Source organism: Canis aureus, chromosome 15 (genome assembly GCF_053574225.1).
Source record: "Canis aureus isolate CA01 chromosome 15, VMU_Caureus_v.1.0, whole genome shotgun sequence".
Classification (NCBI taxonomy): domain Eukaryota; kingdom Metazoa; phylum Chordata; class Mammalia; order Carnivora; family Canidae; genus Canis; species Canis aureus.
The window spans coordinates 23,038,511-23,060,505 of NC_135625.1; the positions used below are offsets into that span (position 1 = coordinate 23,038,511).

The 21,995-nt window shown below is 36.2% G+C and overlaps 1 pseudogene; it reads right to left on the minus strand.

Annotated features, from left to right (window-relative positions):
* Nucleotides 1-15,980: 15,980 nt before the first annotated feature.
* Nucleotides 15,981-21,995, minus strand: part of LOC144284148 (COP9 signalosome complex subunit 3-like) — a 60,092-nt pseudogene continuing 54,077 nt past the window's right edge.

A 21,995-nucleotide genomic window follows, 5' to 3' on the forward strand; every position in this document is an offset into this window, starting at 1 on the left:
TGAATAGACTGCTGGGAGTTAAGGTGGAAGCAGGAGAGACCAGTTATGACATTAATGAATATCAGAATACATACTACTTCTAAGAAAAAAGAAAGAGAGGAGGAAGAATAGAGATGAAAGGACTCTCAGATGCTTAAAAAAGAAAAATGATGAAAATAATGTCATAAGAAGTTCAAATGAGTTTTGATCACTTAAATTTGGAAATTAATATTGACAATAGAGAAGTTAAAGATTAATAACTTTCTTAAAATATTTCTTTATTTAAGAGAGAGAGCACACACACGTGCATGCACAAGCAGAAAGTGGGCAGAGGGAGAGGGAGAATCTCAAGCAGGCTCTGTGCTGAGCCCAGAGCCCAATGCATGGCTCGATCTCATGACCCTGAGCTCAAATCAAGAGTCAGATGCTTAACCAACAGAGCCATATAGATGCCCCTTAGGTAAAGACTAATAACGAAGCAATCAAGGTTGAGAAACCTCCATAATCCAATCAATGGATCCCCAAAATGTGTTTTTATTAAAATAAATAAAGAAATGGGTCAATATTAAAAGATTGCTTAATGGTTAAATGCTTCAGCTTTATGCTCAGAGGGATACAAATTTCAATCTGCAAACTGTACCTATTACCTGTGAGATCCCTGAGAGATTACTTTATATTTTTGAGTCTCCGTTGTTTTCTCATCTGCTAACGCTGATAACTTTGGCTTCATATTTGCAGGGCTGTTAAAAAGATTAAATAAAAATAATTGATTAAAAATACTGAGCACGGTACCTATTAAATTTTGAGTGCTTCATAATGATTGGTAGTTCTCAGCTTCAGCTTAGTTTATTATGAAATGTGCCAACTACTTAAAGGCAAAAGAAACTGCATTTTGGGAAATTATACAGGATCAAGCTAGCTCATCTGTATTACATGTGGTTGAAATAAGCAACTACTTAGAGATTCAGTAAGAACCCAGGTGTTGACAAAGCAGGGAGGAAAAAGCATGTTTAATCAATCCCCTCCTAACTAAGGCAAGAGTTAGCTGATCTCCGTTTCTTACACTGAACCCCTTGCCACAGAGCACTGAGGTCCTACGGCTGGCCAGTTCCAGGCCACTGGCCCCCATGCAATTCTACTGCCATTTGATGAACCCTACTTTTAGCAAGTGCTACTTGTATTTTTCCCCAAACCTGTTTAGGGCAGGCTTACTCTCATTATAATGATATATTTTAATTAGCTGCTTAATAAAGTCATGAAATAGTACAAACAAGAAGAGTTGTCAAACTAATAAAACTTCGTTTGAAGGTTTATCAACACTAACTGTTAAATATGCTATTATCCATGCATGAGCAAGACAACCAAAACAGGCTGATATGGAGGAGAAAGTCTCGATTCTGCACCCATATTGCTGCCTGATTGTCATTAAATTCTAATTCATTCTAAAGAAGCCATAATTCAAGGTGTCTGCCTTGAGCTCTGGTCAAGATCTCAGGGTCCTGGGATGGAGCCCCATGTTGGGCTCCCTGCTCAGTGGGGAGCCTGCTTCTCCCTCTACCTGCTGCTTCCCCTGCTTATGCTCTTTATCTCTCCCTGTGTGTGTGTCAAATAAATAAATAAAATCTTTAAATAAAATAAAGAAGCCATAATTCTAAAATTGCAGAGATGCATTATGAGTGTGATAAATAAATAAATAAATAAATAAATAAATAAATAAATAAAATCACACTCCCAATCTGTAAACCTGTATTTAAAAATGGGTCTCGCCTCCTATGAAAAATTACCAATTAAATAGATAGATGGATAAAATATTGAGGTATGTAAGTATCACATTTTATGACTCCCACTTACTAACTTTTTCAAATTACCAGTTAGCAAAAGACTAAATTGAATCAGGTAAGAGAACATAGTCTGCCTCTACTTTTACTGGAGTCCTTCTAGGTCTGCCTATGCATTTAAATGGCCACAGAGAAGCACAATGAGAAAGTTGTACAACACCAGCATTTACTTCCAGACCCACAGTGTACGAGACATTCCACCATAACCACTTCCTTAACTCACCTTCCCCTTCTTTTGCTTAAGGGCTATGACTCAGAAGAAAAAAGAAAAAGCCAAAGTGGGACAGGAGAACCATTTCTCTAAGAGAGGCTATGTCTCTTTGGTATGAAGGGGGAGGCTGGGGTACATATCACCTCCTCCTTCCAAGATAGCTGGTCATATAAGAAAAGATACGGACATCTAGGCAGACAAAAAAATTTCAATAGCAATCATCATCTATAAGAGCTGATAATTTTGTGGGGGTTTTGGTTTTGTTTTAAAAAGATTTTATGTATTTATTCATGAGAGAAAGACACACACATAGAGGCAGAGACATAGGCAGAGGGAGAAGCAGGCTCCATGCAGGGAGCCCGATGTGGGACTCGATCTGGAAACTCCAGGGTCACACCCTGAGCTGAAGGCAGGCACCTAACCACTGAGCCACCCAGGCGTTCTGAGCTGATACTTTTGTAAGCTCCACTGTAAATTTGCAAGTTATATTTGCCACGTTGCCGGGATAAATAGAAAATAAGATATTTTATGCGTTAATAATATCAGAACACTGTTTAAGGAGAGGGCCTGTTCAATATAGTCCTTATACTTTCTAGACTTCTGTATAGCCATCGATGAACACCTGTGCCAATTAGAATTTAAGTGATTCACCTCACCCCGTTTTATTTTGTTTGGGCCCCCCACACATACTCCCAAAACTACACGGAGGCAGGGGAAAAATGTTGCAAAGGAACTCACCAACTGAGTGTACGACGGTCAGATTGTGAAGAAAACTCTTTCTTTGAAAGATTTTGTGTATATTTTTTGAGGCTGTATAATTACACCATTGTTTGACCAGACTATCCTATTTCATAGCACAAGCTTCAGTGTGAAATATATTGGAGTTTTGATTGCATATATGGTAATGAGTGAAAATAAAATATCAAACCAAGCCATTCTGCAAATAACACAGACATTTTAATGTATTAGATTGTGTTCTTGGTCGTGTGCACAAAAACACTCCTGTTCTTTAATCTGCTTTCTATAATGCTATTATATTTTTGTCAGGATTACCTTAATCCTTGTCAGCTCAAGTCTATTGGATCTCATTATGGGTCAGCAGAGCATTTTCTCATCTTTTGTCTAAACTTAAACATTATTTATTCACTCAAAGAGCATATTAATGGGTTACCAATGGGCTAAACCAGGTCCTCCAATCAGACACACATTTGTGCGATCCGCGATGTAAGATTAATAAGGGCAATTCCTTACTGGTTGACCTTTCTTCAGTGTCCTCTCCCTGCCCAATCATATGCTGTCACAACCTCTCCAAAATCCTATGGCTCTAATCTAGTCATCTTACTCTTAAAACTTTTAATGTTTCCTTATTGGCCCCCAGCCCCATCAGGCTACTGTCAAACACCCTGATCTCACGGCTCCTGGTTATGGAGCTTGTACCTATTAAGAAGTTGTACCCCAGGGTGCCTGGGTGGCTCAGTCTCTGATTCCTCAGGTCCTAATCTTGGGTCCTGAGATCAAGTCCTATCTGAGGCTCTGTGCTGGGCATGGAGTCTGCTTAGGATTCTTTCTCTCTCTCTCTCTCTCTCTCTGCTCCTTCTGCTCACACATGCTCTCTCTCTCTCTCTCTCTCAAATAAATACATACATACAAAATAAGAAAAAAGTTGTACCTCACCTTCCATTTCTTCATTCACATTCACTATACTCTGGCAAAGACTGTTTTGGTTCATGTATTTCATGTTCCCTAAACTTAGACTATCTCTTTTCTCTTCTATTCAGCACTTTCAAATTCTAGGCCCTGCTCAAACCCCACACCTTCTGAGGTCTGAATGTCAGTAGCATTTTACTTTAGTGTCTGAGAGAGAAATACTTGCTTCCTGCTTATAATGAATGCTCTGTGCGTGTCCTGCTCTTCCTGCCCAAGTGGCAGGATGAACACTAACGTCTGTCTTTAACTCTTGGAACAGTTGCCATGGCTTTATATGCTTAGGGAGGATTCAACAAATATTTACTCGTGATAAGATAGAGTTCGCTTAAAAGGTTCATTTAAAATGTGAAAGATGTAAGTTTAGAACAGACAAAAACTGAGGCTGATTGGGTCACTGAGTCAAAGATTTACAGACTCACCTTTCTACCACAATCAGGCTCCCTTTGGCTCTCTCCCTTACCTGACCAAACTGATGACCTGCTTGTCTTTTCTCTTTTCTTTTTGTCTGTATGCAGATCTCTAATATGATGATGTGGGAAGGAATATGTGCTTTGTAATCAGGTACAACTGGACTTTATTCCCTGCTCTGTCACTTTCTGGAGACATAATTTGCAGTATGCACATAGGCTCTTTGAGCTTCAGCTTGCTCGTTTGTAGATTTAGGATATTGAAGAGATATTAATAGCTCCTATTATGGAGACCTTGATAAGTATATACTGTTCTAAATGCTTTACATTTATTATCTTAAGTCTCAAAACACCTCTGAGGTAGATACTATTATTATCCTTGCACATATAGATGAGGTCGATACTATAATTATCTCCACATTATAGGTGAAGTAACAGAGACACAGAGAGGTTAATTGATGCCCAGAGTCACTCAATTACTAAGGAGTGGAGCCAGCATTGAAACTCTGCTCTTGTGACTTCAAAGCTCATACACAAAATGGTTATTGTGAGGATTATTTGCAAAGGTCAATACTGCTATTTCAAAAGGGGTGTTTCTCAGGATTCTAGTTGAATTCTGCTAACATAAGTGTGCCATGTGTTAATTTAACCCTGTTACAAAGATTCCCTTCACTGTAGGATTTAAGGGATAAATGTGATGGTCTAGACCATGATTTCTCTCCACCTGTTGACAGTAAGAGTCCTTGGCCAACTTTTAATGTTGTAATTTTTTAAATTCTGGAATTGTCTCAAATTTCATAAAATAGTAATATATTGCCAGCGGATGACTCTCACTTATGATGCAATAGCAATGGGCACCTCCTCATCCTCACAGTCCTTACCCCAAACTCTTTTCTAACTGTCCACAAACAGAGGAAGAGTGCCCAACTAGAACCTACTAAGGTAGTTTGATAGATTTTACAAAATGAACTTTGTTGAACTATTTGGTATAAGTATCTACACATCATGATATTTTGCCTTCTCCATTGTTTCTTCAAGGTTTTATAAATATTGTAGTTTAAATAAATGGCATTTCTTAAAATTATTTTTAAAAAGGTCTCTTATGGACTATTAAATTACTTGTAAAGGCATAGTCCATGTTTAGAGATCATCCAGGAGAGAGCAAATCTACCAAATGCATTCATTTACTGACAGTTTTTTTCCACAAACATTGGTAGAGCCTCTTCTAAAACAAAAGCTAATAAGGGCACCAACAGATCCAAACACTTTTTTTTTTCAAGATCCAAACACTTTTACTGGATCATATGTGCCACAGTTTTATTCTGTGAGCCCTTCAATAATCTGGATATAATATCATCTGTTCTGTGTTGTTGGTACATTGTGAAACGGTTTTTATAGATTTGATTTTTCTGGGAAGATTACTAGGGCTATAAGATGCTATCTTCAGGCATACTATTTGTCCTTTTGTCTATAAATTTGTCTTTCATCCATAAAAGAGGCTTCTGCTTGGAGCCCAGCAGACCTGACAAACATAAAATGTTGTAAATCTATGATCCAGAGAGGTAGATGGATGAGATACATCAGTGAATCACCTAAACAAGATGCAGGCATCTCTGCACATACTGAAAAGTAGCATAAATGAAAGTGATCACTCTCTTCCCTTCTTTTGCCCCCACCTGTCTACCAAATAACCTCCTGACAACAGGCCACACTCTTCTGGTTGTGCTCCTATCTTCCAGATTTCAGGTGAGGCTTTGCAGCCCCCTGGAATCCACATATGATTGGCACAAGCTCCCTCCCAAACACTGGACATGACCAATCCCCCTACCAAAGTTTTCTAAATTTCAGGATGGGAAGGGCAATTTGAGCAAGGAGGCAAGGATGACCTTTTTATGGCCCTTTCTGTCTCGAACTATTCCTTCCTTTGAGTCATTTTATTCTGTGAAGAGTTTCACCCATGGCCTCTTTCTGCCGTACACATGACAAACCAGACATGAAACACAGCTTCTTTTTCGAGTTGTGCAAGAAAATCATCAACCCATATTCCCAAGTCATGCCTAAGCTGAGCCTAAAGAGGTTAACCAAGCAAAGAGGTTGTGGGTTGGGGTGTCCAAGCAGGAGAAACAAGAGAAAGCATGATATATTCTTGATGTTGAAAGAAAAGCCTGGCTTCAGATTTTTACTCATTTGGGTGTTTCTTTACTCCTAATTTTCAACACAACCCAGTGCAGCTGTATATTCCATTAGATAAAACCAAAATGCAAGTATTTGCTGTTGCTATTCTTTTTATTAGTACCAAATAAAAACTACACTTTCACATTGCATAGAGCATTACAGTTTCCAAAGCAATTGTCACGATCTCATTTGAAACTCTCAACGGCCCATCACCACCAAAGATACCAGCAAATCATCTCCATCATAGACCCATTTTGGGATTTCAATAAAAATGGATTATAAAACTTAACTGGAACATCAAATATTTTAAAAATAATTGAAAAAATTACCAAAATCTTCACCCAAAAACGAAAGATTGGTTTATCAAAGGCACACGAATTACTTATATAAATCAGTTCACTCTGTGATCTGGGAGTGAGAGGCAACATTTTTTTCTTTTACAGCCAAGAACGGGAGGAACAGCATTCTAGAATAATTGGTGACATATCTGTAAAAGTTTAAAAAATAGAATTTATAACACTTTGAAAAAGAATAACTGCTATATTTTTATAAAGCATTAAAAACATAATCTCTTGCTTTTCACCTTTATAACACTCATTTTGGTCTGATAAATGTGGAGGGACCAGGCAGGGGTTTCTGGGGCTGCCCAAGCTTGCCAGGAAGCAGTTACTCATTTGGCAGCTGATACCTGAAGATGAACAATTGAGCATAAGGCTTTGCTGACTTGCCTGTGAAGTGTCCAGTTAGGGTTGGTCTATTTAAAACAGTTGTGAAGGCATGGGTCAGCGGTCTTGGGCCAGGGGATTTTTGTACACCACAAGAGGCCTCAGGAGTGATGTGTTCTCCCCAGCTGACCCTCCTGATGATCCTGAGCCAAGTGTTTCTCTGGAAAGGCTGGTTTCTCTCAACGCCTCCTTTCTGTCTGTGTTTCTTGGTTACCAGACTTGCTTACTTTGTAATATCCTCAAAGCCCATGATTTCTTCCTCTTCTGTTTTTTCTCCAAACAACCTTCATTTTCTCAAAAGTGTTCACAAACATCTCTATGTTTTAGCTATCACAAGGCTGAGCACATTTCCTGGTGGCTGAATAAGCTTTATTCAACACAAATAAATTAAGGAGGAATAAGCAAATTGCTTTAACATTGTGAATCCTCATTAAAACTTGGAAAAAAATACTCAGGAGCACAGGCTCGTTCCTTTAGAAGTATGATTGCATCAATAGGTTATAGGAATCTTTGAACATTGAGCATCTGCTCTGCGTGGAAGTGTTACATTGGCATTATTACCTTGGATTTCATTTTCTCAGAGTTTGATCATTTTATTTGCATTCGATTAAAAGTATTTACAAATTTTAACACAGAGCTTCTTCCTCGTTCTCTAAAGGGCACCAGATCGAAGTTGATTGTGCAATAGAAAGGAAATGGTAATCAGAGTGCAAAGCAGTGGAAAGATCCCTATAGCTTTGTAGACCAGAAATGGAGTCAGGAGGTTCCCAGAGGTTCTTTCTTTACTCTCTTTATAGACAGCAATACACAAAACATGTTGTATCTTGTTGTAAGAGTAAAATGGGTCTGGAGTCAGTGGCTTGGCTTTGAAGATCATGCTCTTGAACACTTCAGATACAGAGTGATGGTAAAAACCACAGGCTGTAGGATCAGAACTGGCTCAGTGACACTTGCCACTAGTTATGGGATCTCAGTGAAATTATTAACCTCTCCTAAGCCTTAGTTTTCTCATTTGTAAAGTGGTTTTTGTAACAACAGCCTTTTTATACATTCTTGTAATGGAGAAAGCAAAAAAAAAAAAATTATCTATGTATCTATCTATCTATCTATCTATCTATCATCTATCTATCATCTATCATCTCTCTCTCTATCACATATATATAAAGAATTCCCCAGGAGGTATATTAAAAAGTTTCTCATTAGATATATCACATAAAGATGCTCAAAAATAAAACAATATTTTTTGTTAGATCTTAATTTACACTCATTTAGGGTATTTTGTACTTTCATAGATACCTTGGTCAATTCCCTGGAACTGAGTTAAGTGGCTAATTCTGGCTGTGATAAGCTGTTAATCAACAAAAGAGTTAAGTGGCTAATTCTGGCTGTGATAAGCTGTTAATCAACAAAATGTTCGACAAACCAAAATCCCAGTACTCTCAGAAATATATCCATTACTACAATGTCATTGAAAGCAGGATCTGGGTTGTCTTCATCATGATAATTCTAGCAGCTAAAAATGCTATAAACACATAGGGCTCAATGGATATCTACTAACTTGAAATGATCTGACATGCTTGATAATAAAATTGTTTACGATAGTAGAAAATATGAGGTGCACACAAACATTGTTTTTTATCATGTACCATTAAGATAAATTCTTAATGGAAACTGAAAGCAAGTAACCAAGAATGACAGATTGTCTATATTGCTGTACAGACACATTTAGTTGCTTGCCGAGTAGGTATAAGTTAGCTTTTATAAATCAGAAAAAAATGTTTTTGCTCTGTTTGTTATTAGTGGAAAATAAATTCTGTTAGTTTTCCCCTAATGCTGTTTATGGCACTCTAGCTGTCTGACATGATTTTTTTGAATATTGTTATTGTATTTAGAAGCGGTACAAACAGGGGCTCCTGGGTGGCTCAGTCGGTTGAGCATCTGCTTTTGGCTCAGGTCATGATCTCAGGGTCCTGGGATTGAGCTCTGCATTGGGTTCCCTGCTGGGTGGGGAGTCTGCTTCTCCCTTTCTCTCTACTGCTCCTCCTGCTTGTAATCTCTCTCTCTCTGTCAAATAAATAAATAATCTAAAAAAATAGTACAAACAATTTAGAAAGAGTTCATAGGAATTAGAGGTGGAAGACAACTATCCAGCTTTTCTTGATTTTTCCTTGTGGCCTTTTTCACAAATAACTGGAATTCTCTTTTTTTAAAGCTGTATTGTATAGGTTTCACAAAATTAAATAAATAAATAAATAAATAAATAAATAAATAAATAAATAACACTTATTAAAGAGGAATTGAGACTGACATTTAACAATTTCATAAATTTAATTTGGAAAGTGTTATTAAGTGAATTAAGGTACATTATGTGTAGTTTTTATTCAGAAATGCTTATATCTATCTATATTCATCTTTAATAATTATGGTTTGATTAGCATTTCAGTGTATCAGGTAGATATGACCTTCAACTTGCTGATCTAGCTTTTGCTTTTCCTATATTAATTTATGAATAATTTACATTTGGCCCATGGGCATTTTACAATACACAATGACATGGATATCTTGATAAATTGCTAATTAACAATTTTATCAGCAAACTCTCTCCAATGCAGAGTAGATGTGCCTTAGGAACTTTGTGCTTTTAACTATTTTTGCAGAGAGTAGTGAAGAAAAGTAAATAGAGAAATGGTAGGTTTCTATAAACTACATGATGAATGGTTTGAAGGTCAATTCAAATACTTTCCAAGAAAACAAATACCCCCTTTTCTTCTTAAAGACATTAATGCATTGTTTTCTATTCCATACATGTGGGCTGTATAACTTTACTGCTGATGATTTCAAGTGGTCTGAAAAGTTATCAATCTAAAGACAATATTCTTACAATAAAAAAAGGAGTAAAAACATGTACAAACAGAGGAAAATGAAACTGAAGCACAAATGTCTATAGGAAGTACTTGTAATAAAATAGAAATTTGTCTTTAAAATAAGTGTGGTATCTATTACTCAGTTAGAAAATATTTTAAAAATTGATCAGGGATGTCCACTCTCACCACTGCTATTCAACATAGTACTGGAAATCCTAGCCTCAGCAATCAGACAACACAAAGACATTAAAGGCATTCAAGTTGACAAAGAAGAAGTCAAACTCTCCCTCTTCGCCGATGACATGATACTCTACATAGAAAACCCAAAGGCCTCCACCCCAAGATTGCTAGAACTCATACAGAAATTTGCAGCGTGGCAGGATACAAAATCAATGCCCAGAAGTCAGTGGCATTTCTATAGACTAACAGTGAGACTGAAGAAAGAGAAATTAAGGAGTCAATCCCATTTACAATTGCACCCAAAAGCATAAGATACCTAGGAATAAACCTCACCAAAGAGGTAAAGGATCTATACCCTCAAAACTATAGAACACTTCTGAAAGAAATTGAGGAAGACACAAAGAGATGGAAAAATATTCCATGCTCATGGATTGGCAGAAATAATATTGTGAAAATGTCAATGTTACCCAGGGCATTTTACACGTTTAATGCAATCCCTATCAAAATACCATGGACTTTCTTCAGAGAGTTAGAACAAATTATTTTAAGATTAGTGTAGAATCAGAAAAGACCCCGACTAGCCAGGGGAATTTTAAAAAAGAAAACCATAGCTGGGGGCATCACAATGCTAGATTTCAGGTTGTACTACAAAGCTGTGGTCATCAAGACAGTGTGGTACTGGCACAAAAACAGACACATAGATCAATGGAACAGAATAGAGAATCTAGAAGTGGACCCTGAACTTTATGGTCAACTAATATTCGATAAAAGAGGAAAGACTATCCATTGGAAGAAAGACAGTCTCTTCAATAAATGGTGCTGGGAAAATTGGACATCCACATGCAGAAGAATGAAACTAGACCACTCTCTTGCACCATACACAAAGATAAACTCAAAATGGATGAAAGATCTCAATGTGAGACAAAATTCCATCAAAATCCTAGAGGAGAACACAGGCAACACCCTTTTTGAACTCAGCCACAGTAACTTCTTGCAGGATACATCCACGAAGGCAAAAGAAACAAAAGCAAAAATGAACTATTTGGGACTTCATCAAGATAAGAAGCTTTTGCACAGCAAAGGATACAGTCAACAAAACTAAAAGACAACCTACAGAATGGGAGAAGATATTTGCAAATGACATATCAGATAAAGGGCTAGTTTCCAAGATCTATAAAGAACTTCTTAAACTCAACACCAAAGAAACAAACAATCCAATCATGAAATGGGCAAAAGACATGAAGAGAAATCTCACAGAGGAAGACATAGACATGGCCAACACGCACATGAGAAAATGCTCTGCATCACTTGCCATCAGGGAAATACAAATCAAAACCACAATGAGATACCACCTCACACCAGTGAGAAAGGGGAAAATTAACAAGGCAGGAAACCACAAATGTTGGAGAGGATGCGGAGACAAGGGAACCCTCTTACACTGTTGGTGGGAATGTGAACTGGTGCAGCCACTCTGGAAAACTGTGGAGGTTCCTCAAAGAGTTAAAAATAGACCTGCCTTAAGATCCAGCAACTGCACTGTTGGGGATTTACCCAAAAGATACAGATGCAATAAAACGCGGGAATACCTACACCCCGATGTTTATAGCAGCAATGTCCACAATAGCCAAACTGTGGAAAGAACCTCGGTGTCCATCAAAAGATAAGTGGATAAAGAAGATGTGGTTTATGTATACAATGGAATATTACTCAGCCATTAGAAATGACAAATACCCACCATTTACTTCAATGTGGATGGAACTGGAGGGTATTATGCTGAGTGAAATAAGTCAATCGGAGAAGGACAAACATTATATGTTCTCATTCATTTGGGGAATATAAAAATAGCGAAAGGGAATAGAGGGAAGGGAGAAGAAATGGGTAGGAAATATCAGAAAGGGAGACAGAACATAAAGACTCCTAACTCTGGGAAATGAACTAGGGGTGGTAGAAGGGGAGGAGGGCGGGGGGTGGGGGTGAATGGGTGACGGGCACTGAGGGGGGCACTTGACGGGATGAGCACTGGGTGTTATTCTGTATTTGGCAAATTGAACACTAATAAAAAATAAATTTATTATTAAAAAAAGAAAATATTTTAAAAATTGAGAAAATCTTAAAGGAAAGTAGGCACTGTCATATTCTGCTAATGAATTGAACAGTAGCATTTTGCATTAGGTAGTACTTTGGCTTTATGTAGTAATAATCATTCTAAAATCATGCATACTTTTTGACCTAATAGAGACACAATTAGGAAATAAGGTCTAAGGAAATAACCCTAAATTCAAAAAATGCTTTATTAAAAAACATGTTTATGAAAGCGTTATTTATAATAGAAAAGAATCAAGTTAATTTTCCATCAAAAGGAAATGATTATTTTTGATGTTTCCATATAGTGGAATATTATAAACTCAAAAAAAACTATAATGTGGAAAAATACTTAAAATTACATTATATGAAAATAAACTATAAAACTCTACTCAACAATGTTATAATACATTTCTTTTGACAGATTGAAATATGGGTTGCTTTTTTCTCTTTTCTATTTTTGTGTATTCATGGACTATCTTTTAATCACTATTTTTTTAAATTCAAGAAAAATAAATTACAGAGTTCACTACAATAATCTATTTGGAGTTATGCTCTGGACTTTTTCACGGTCCAAGAAATTATGTCATGAAAACCATGATTGCAAAGTCTGCTTTCAAGGACTCTTCAGATTAAGGGGCTCTATTAAAAGATTCTTTGGCTTGCCTAGTCTAAGGCAGAGGAAACAGCAATTGTAAAAAATCCTGATACTGGTTAGAACTCTTTAGGTATGAAGGATTGAAAGAAGCCAGTAGCCAGGAGAGCTTAGCTTAGAGAGGGTTGAGCAGGTCCAGTATCAGCAGATGAACTTCTCAATATATGGACAAGCAGCAGATCATACTTGCCCTGTTCATCATCAGGGCCACAGGAAGATTTTGAAAGACTTGGAAAGAAAAATGACATGACTAATTAGAACATTGACTTTAATTCTTTATAAACATGCTCTCATTTTCTTTTTTTCTGAATATAATTTCTACATTAAAATATTCTTTTTCTCTAGGGCACCTAGGTGGCTCAGTTGGTTGATTATCTGACTTTTGATGTCAACTCAGGTCATGATCTCAGGGTTGTGAGACGGAGTTCCTCGTGGGGCTTAACACTGAGCATGCAGCCTGTTTAGAATTCTCTATCTTCTTTTCCCTCTGCTTCCCCCACTCATGCATGCTTTCTCTCTCTCTCTCTCTCTCTCTAAAAAAAAAAAAAAAAGAAAGAAAGAAAGAAAGAAAGAAAGAAAGAAAGAAAGAAAGAAAAGAAAAATCCTCTTTTTCTTTCTTGATATTGGTAATGTGTGTTTTCTTTTTTTTTTTCCTTTGGTTTGTCTTGATAGCAGTTTATCACTTTTATTAACTTTCCCAATGAACCAAATTGTGGCTTTGTTAATTTTTCTGTATTGCATATTTTATCTTCTATTTTGTTGACCTATGTTCTTATTTACAAGCATTATTCTACATTTTCAAGCTAGATTTCCTTTCCTAGTTTAGCAAGATCAAGTTTAGATCACGGTTTTTGTTTTTTTTTTTTTTAGGCATTTATTTTATAATATATGCAATTAAGTGTTAAATTTCTTTCTAAACTCTGCATTGACTGCAGCTTGCAAGTTTAATGGGTTATGTATTCTATGATATTCATATAAATATTGTTTAATTTCTTCTTTTGACCCTTGGAATTTTTAGAAATATGTGCTCTACCATCCAAGAGTATGGAAAAATTTTAGTTGTACATTTGGCATTTGATTTTTGTATTATTGTGTTAAATTCATTCATAGGATTCTCAGTATAAAATTTGGTATAAAATTGTCCATCTTAATATTTCCACTTATTCATTTTATAGAATCCAATTATCTGGCAAATTTTTCAACTTTTAATCTATTTCTCATCTTTTTATTTTTTTCTTGAATATATTAATTAAAGTTATTTTGTCCCAGTCTGATGATTTTTAACACTTCAGTTTCTCCAGGTGCATTTTTATTCTCCTTCAGTATTCAATTATATGATCCTTTATGTTGGCAAATAAACAATATTTTTATAACCGAAATACTATAAATTTTAAAATGTAGACAAATAGAGAAGGGGGCTGATCACCTTAAAACTGAGCTGAATTAAGCTTAGGTTTCCATTTTATTAGGACCTAGTTTGCGTCTGGTTCATTTCTTATGTCGGCTCCTTGCCTCTAAGGCTTTTGACACAGGCCTAGCTCATATTCTTGGATATTAGGCCACATCCAAATTTGCGGATAATTTCCAAAAAATGTACTTGCAGATAATCATCTCACCTTCCAAGATTAAAGACTATCCTGGACCATAGTTCCTCTAGTGTATGTTGCTTCCACAATTTTCCCATGTAATTAAAAATTATCATTTTATTATACATTTTATTTGGCTTTTCCCCCCCCACTTGTTCTTAGTAGTAGCTTGATCTGTCACAAACTATTCCAACCAAATGCAGAAGTACAGATTATTTTATTTTCTGACATTTAACCTGCCTGTAAATTCTGATTTTTCTAAATTTAATTTGAGATTTCTTTAGAATAAATATGCAATGGAAACAAGGATGTCTGCTCTCACCATTTCTATTTAATATTTTACTGAAAGTTCTATCCAGGGCATGTAGGCAAGAAAATGAAATAAAAGTCATCCAGATTGGAAAAGAAGAAATAAAATAATCTCCATTTTAGAATATCCTAAGTAACCCACTATAAAGCCATTAGAACTAATATAGGAGTCAATAAGATTACAGTATACAATATCAATATACAATAATCAATTGCATTTCTGGATACTAGATTAATCACTTGTAAAATGAAGTTAAGCAAGCAATTCCATGTATAATAGATCAGTAAGAATAAAATACTTAGGTATCAATTTAACAGAAGTGAAAAATTTATACACTGAAAATGACAAAGCACTGTTGAAAGAAATTAAAGACAATTAAATAAATGAAGATCCATCCAATGGTCATGAGTCAGAAGAGTTCGTACTGTTAAAATGGCAATACTCCAAGTGGCAATAATGCCCTGCCTCAAATATGTCCACGTGCTAATCTCTGAAACTGTGAATGTCTCCTTGTATAGAAAAAGAGACTTTATAGATATGATTTAATTAAAGATTTTGACAGAAAGAGATTATAGTGGATTATCAAGATATACATAGTATAACTGTATGGACCTTATAAGAAGGGCACAGGAGGAGTCAGAATCAAAAGATAATGAAATTGTTGAAGCAGAGATTGGAGGAATGAACTTTGACAATTGAAGAAGAGGCCACAGCCAAGGAATAGAGGCAACTACCAGACAATGAACAGGCAAGGAAACAAACTCTCCCCTCACTGTTTCTAGCAGGAGCCGGCCCTGTGGATATCATGACATTAGCTAAGCGAAACTTATTTTGGATTTCTGACCTTGAGTACTGCAAGGGCATAAACTAGTGCTGTAGTCAACCACTATGTTTGTGGTGATTTGTTAGAGCAGCAATTAGAAACTAATATACTCCTCAAATTCGTCCACAGATTCAATGCAATCAGTATCAAAGTTGAAAGCATATTTTTACTCTAAAACAAAAAAGGTAGATTTAATGCAAGAATAGAATGAACCTGAGGATAAATAAATCCACAATATAATTTAAAGTTTGATTTTTTTCCTTTCTTTGTAGAAAGAATGGTATCTGAAAGCATAGGACTGAAGATGTCAAAAAAAAAAAAATTGTCCAACATCCAGGATTTGAAATAGTGTTGATCCTCCCTTGCCAGTCTTCTAACACTCACTACTGGCCAAAGGTGATGGTTTTACCTTTGTTTAACTTGGGATGCATGTTAGTTTCAAGAGTAACTGGATGGCTTGTTTACTGATTTAACCTTCTGTGATCCTCTTTTGCACAGTTTGGGTACTCACTGCAATCTCTTCGTCCATGGTTTTCAGTCGCTTATCGAGGTCTATGTATTTCAATGTTATGAAGCATGGTTGGACTCTATATTATATTCTGGAGGGGGTCATTATAAAAACTGATCATAGGGGTGCCTGGGTGGCTCAGCATCTATCTGCCTTTGGCTCAGGGGGTGATCCTGGTCTGGGATCAAGTCCCACATCGGGCTCCCTGCATGGAGCTTGCTTCTCCCTCTGTCTGTGTCTCTGTCTCTCTCTGTATGTCTCTCATGAATAAATAAATAAAATCCTTAAAAAATGGATTATAATATTCTTTTGATTAACACTGGCAAAAATTTCACCATCTTCTATCATGTGTAATGGATATTTTTCCATCTCTTGAGGTCCAGATTGCACACAACTTGCCTTATTACTAAAGTAATGTTTAAAAAGTCTTTCTGAGCCTTTCAGTATTCTTTTAAAGGGATGAAACACTTTCCTTCTCCAGTCCTATGATGTTATCCTAAGTAAAAATTTCATTGCAAATGTTAACTAGGTTTCAAAATTCTGAAAGGTTAATTGAATACATTTGTGCTAACTCATGGCAAACATTGCTAAGGGACTTAATGAATTTACCCATAATCTGAGATGTATTTTTTGGTAGCTATTGTACTCTGCCAAGTCGTATCAGAAAAGCTAGAATACATTTTTTTACATGACTCCAACATGACGTGACTGATCACCATGGCAGAGGTGAGGTTAGCCTGTTTGGAGAACTAAAATGGTCTTTAGCCTGGTGTAGATTATCCTTTCATACAACAGTATAGTAAAAAGTTCTTTGCATTATATAGGTTCCTGTTCTAAAGTGCACATTGAGATTTTTATTTTTTTCAAATATGGAGAGGCCAATAGATCAGGGGATAATTGCCATTGAAAATATTATTGCTAAATAGCTCCCAAGAGGAGGAGACACAAGGAGAAGCACCATGGTTGCTCAAAGCCTTTTTTTCTGGTTCTTGGAGGAAGAAACAGGCAAAATAAAGCAGGCAAGCTAAGCAAGCTTAGGAATAGATAGTTTGAATAATTTTGGTAGACTCCGGACTATAGCAGTGATGCCTAGTTGTCCTGTACCTGGATCTGGGGTGATTTAGGTCAGGGTATAGTGTTCCTGACTGCAGGAATCTGAAAATGAGACAGAGGTATAGCTGGAGGGATTGTTTGGTTTGCATGTCAGATGCATGTTCACAGGCAAGCTGTTAGCTGCCTCTAGGAATTAGCTAACCCCTCCCCCAGTCCATGGGACCCCTTAAATGGTCAAAACATCATAAAATACAGAAAACAAAATGCAGGACTAGTAGAGCTCTATTCTTTTTACAGATACCCATAATATCTATGTCAAGATATGGAAGGGCACACGAAAGCATTTTGCTTGCAGGCAAAGCTGGCAGAGATAAGTATGTATTGAAGTTAGTTTATATTCATCTGAAGCTTGTCTATTGCAGCCTTAAGGATGCCAATTCTTCCCAGGGGCTGTTTGCTTCCACAACTGCATTTATTAACTGGCTTGAAAGCCCAGTGAAATTATTTGTTGCATATTGATATGTTCCCCATTACAAGTACTAATGAAAAGCTATGCCTTTAAGGGACACCTGAGTGTCTCAGTGGTTGAGCTTCTACCTTTGCTCAGGTCATGATCCCAGGGTCCTGGGATCAAGTCCTGCAACGGGCTTCCTGCAGGGGCCCACTTCTCCCTCTCCCTGTGTCTCTGCCTCTCTCTGTGTGTCTCTCATGAATAAATAAAATCTTCACAAAAATACTTAAAGAAAATAAAAGAAAAGTTATGCCTTTAAGAATCATATTTGGAAACCAGGAACACTGGGCATAGAAAACTTTGCAAACAAAAAGGCAAGGACACCCATGAAAAGTTCTAGGATATCCAGAGTCCCAAATATAGTGCTCAGCTACAATGAGTTACAAAAAATTTCAAAAAACTTCCTTATTCTTGTTTATCAGTTCATGAGGTTGAATCATTTGCCTTTGAGCTGAGAACTAACACTGTTCACAAATTGAGGGCAGACACTGTGTTTTCCTCAGAGTAGCCCAAGTGGCAGAGGCAGCTTGGCCAAGAAGAGGTGGCCACTCTGGAAGGGCCACAGTGAATCACCAGAGGGCCTCCAGACTTCTTACAGAAATTTATAAGCTAATTCAAACATCTATATGGAAATGCAAGGGACCCAGGATGCCAAAATAACTTTCAAAAACAAGAATAAATCCTGAATTAAAATCTTACTATGAAGCTACAGTAATCTTGGTGTGAAGATAAATTTACAGATCAACAAACAGAACTGAGAATTAAGAAATAACCTATACATATATAGTCAGTTGATTTCTGAGAAGGATGTCAAGACCAATCAGTGGGTAAAGCATAATTTTCAGCAAATGGTCTTAGACAACTGAATATCTGTATGCAAAAGAATAAATTTGGACCCTCTACCTCACATTATTCACAAAAATCCACTCCTAATATATTATAGACTTGAATGTAAGAGCAAAAGTATAAAAGGCTTAGAGGAAAATATAGGTGTAAATGTCTATGCCTTGGTTTAAACAGTGGTTTCTTAGAAATAATACCTAAAGCACAAGCAACAGCAACAACAGCAACAAAACATAGACTATATTAAAAATAAAAACTTAATTTGCAAATGATAATGACAAGTAAGTTAAAGGACGACTTGGAAAATAAGAGAAAATATTTGAAAATTACATATCTGATAATGGACTTTGATACATCTATAATATATAAAGATCCTTTACAACTCAATAATAAAAATATAACTGAATTTAAACATGGGCAAAGAACTTGACTAGACATTCCTCTAAAGAAGATACACAAATGGACAATAAACACAAAGAATTGTTTATCATCAGTAACAGTTAGGAAAATGCAACTTAAAACCACATGATATACTAATTTGTACCCATTAGTGTGGTTATAATCAAAGAGATGGACAGTAATGGGTATTGACAATGATGTGAAGAAGTTTCAATCCTCCTTATTCACTGCTGGTAAGAATATAAACTGGCACAGTCACTTTGGAAATATTTTGGCAGTTCCTCAAAATGTTTAGTAGTTACCATATGATCTGACATTTCCATTCTAGGTGTATCAGTAAGTAAAGTATAAGTAAAATATATGTCCACACAAAAATGTGCAGGTGAGTATTCATAGTAGCATCATCCAAAATAGAAAAAAAGAATGGAAAGCTCTTAGATGTTCTTCAACTAACGAATGGATAAATAATGTGGTGTACCTATATAGTAGAATGTTATTTTACAATAAAAAGGAATAAGGTACCAATACATGCTACAATATGGATGAAAACATTATGGCAAGTGAAAGGAGCCAGTTATGAAGGGCCACATATTCCATGATTTTCTTTTTTTAAAAGATTTTATTTATTTATTTATTTTTAGAGAGAAAGAGAGAGAGCACAAGCAGGGGGAGGAGCAGAGGGAGAGGGAGAAGCAGACTCTGCACTGAGCAGGGAGCCTGAGGCGGGGCTCAATCCCAGGACCCTGAGATCATGACCTGAGCTGAAACCAAGAGTTGGATGCATAACTGACTGAATCACCCAGGCGCCCTTCCAATATTCCACTTACAAAAAAAGGTTAGAATAGATGAATCTATAAAGACAGAAAGTATATTAGCCTACTGCCTAGGGCTGGGAGATGTGAGGGAGGAAGGATTATAGAGTGAATGCTATTAGATATGGGTTATTTTTGTGTTGATAAAAATGTTCCAAAGTCAGATTGTGGTGATGACTGTAAAACTCTGTGAATATACTAAAAAACATTGAATTGTAAATTTCAAATGGTTACTCTTACTGTGTGTCAATTATATAACAATGAAGATGATAAAAGAAAAGTTACCCAAAAATGCAGTGGAAATTAAAGTATGAACACATAGTGTTGTATTAAAATTACATCACAATAAAATACTTGAATTATACATAGTAATATTTATGTGTGTTTTAGATCTGCTACTATTTATTTAAATGTACAATCATGAGCATGACAATTGCTTACTGATCCAATTTCCATAACTTGCCCAGTGTCATTTAAGTTTTAAAAGAATCTAAAATGAAATCACTGAGTCCTTCCACATTTTTCTGCCAGACATGATGGTAAGCAGAGTGCCTGAAAAGTACTTGGTATGACTCATTTCTACTTCTGAGTCCCATTTTTTTCCCCCAATAATCTAACCTCTGTTGCATCCAGTGCTAGAAGTATAGAAATAATGATACACAATAGTAGAAATGTATATGATATCATTCCTCTTTTGGTCTTTGGGATTAAAAATGAGAAATGGAGGTAATTATGAATCTTCAAAGTGTGCGGTAACATCTAAAGCCAAGGAATATGAATATAGATAAAATTATTACTTTAGTTATTTATAGTTTTAGGTGCCCACATGTGGCAGAAACTATGTAAAATTACATGTGACTCTCAAAGCAACTGGGCAAAGGTATGAATGAAGAAACCAAAACCCAGAGAGGCTAAGCATGATGCCTAAGTCTCTGCAGTTAACAAGCAATTCATACACCCAAAATAAAATAAATCAACCCAGCTCATGTGCATATATGTAATACATATAAAATACATATATGCATACTATATATATGTATATTATGCATATATCATATATACTATAACTGTTTATAGTTGAGTATCATAATAAACAGCAGTTAACATTTCACATCAGTTTAGAATTTTTGAACTTTGTTCACCAGGGCTCAAAGACGGTAAGTGGCTTGGTCCAAGTTAATAAGGTAGTTTGAGTAGAAACAAGACTACACTCAAATTTAAGGCTTCTGCTGAAAAGGTATTTAAAAATATGTCAGGGGATTCCTATAGTATAACTCCCTACACCTGATGAATACCGAGATTTCTGTTTCAGGTCAAGGAGCTGGAATCCTTTGTTAACTTTCTTCTTTCCCCTCTCGGTCTTTCACTCTAGGTGTTTGAATTGTGAATTGCATTAATAGACATCCACTTTGATTTTCTATCTCTTCCAATTTGCCCCTCTCTTATCCAGAAGCTGATCACTTTAGCTGTGTGTATATATTCAAGTGCACTGGGAAGTTGAATAATTATGCATTGGAATTAGAACCCCGATTCTTTGGGGAGGTCGATAATAATCTAACCTGACCAACCGATTTTTTTTTCAAAATATCCACTGAGCATTTCTATTCAACTCTCTGCTTCACTTAAGTGATACAGATTTGAAACAAGCTATGACTGCCTACTTTATAAAAGTACTTCCTCTGAACCTACTGCTTCCATAATCTAAAAGGAGCCAACTTTCAGAGAATTTCTACAGTGATGAACTCTACCAATTTAAAAGAGAGTACAGCAGTGTCAATGAGAAAAGGAGGAAAAAAAAAAAAAGAAAGTGAGGAACTCTTAGGATTTATGAATTTTATATTCAAGGTTTTTACTGTTCTTGCTATGTTGGCTCACTTTTTTCTCCCTTTCCTGTCCCCAGACTCCCAACCAACATAATGCTGCATTGTTACCCGTTTGATACATACAGTATTTTTACATTCATTATAGTATTACAGACTATGTTATTTTAAATACTTTCTTTAAAAAGCAGCTCTTTTGTGTCCTGTTATTTTGCCTGCTTTAATTTCACTCTTTCTTTTTCTTTTCTTTTTAATGGTTTTAGTAGTTAAGTCTTTCAAAGGAAAGGAAGTAAATATTGCCAATTTCAGTATCTTACCCTCCTGGACACAGTTGGCCAGGGGTGGACATGTGACCCTACCTAGGCCAATTTAAAGTTCTTTTTTGAGACTTTTCTAAATGGAGCTGGAAGAAAAGTGCATTTGCCCCAGGGTTCTAGGGAATTTTGGCTCTCTCTACAAATACTGTTCTCCCTAAAGCCCTTCTGAGGGAGCATTACATTCCAGCCC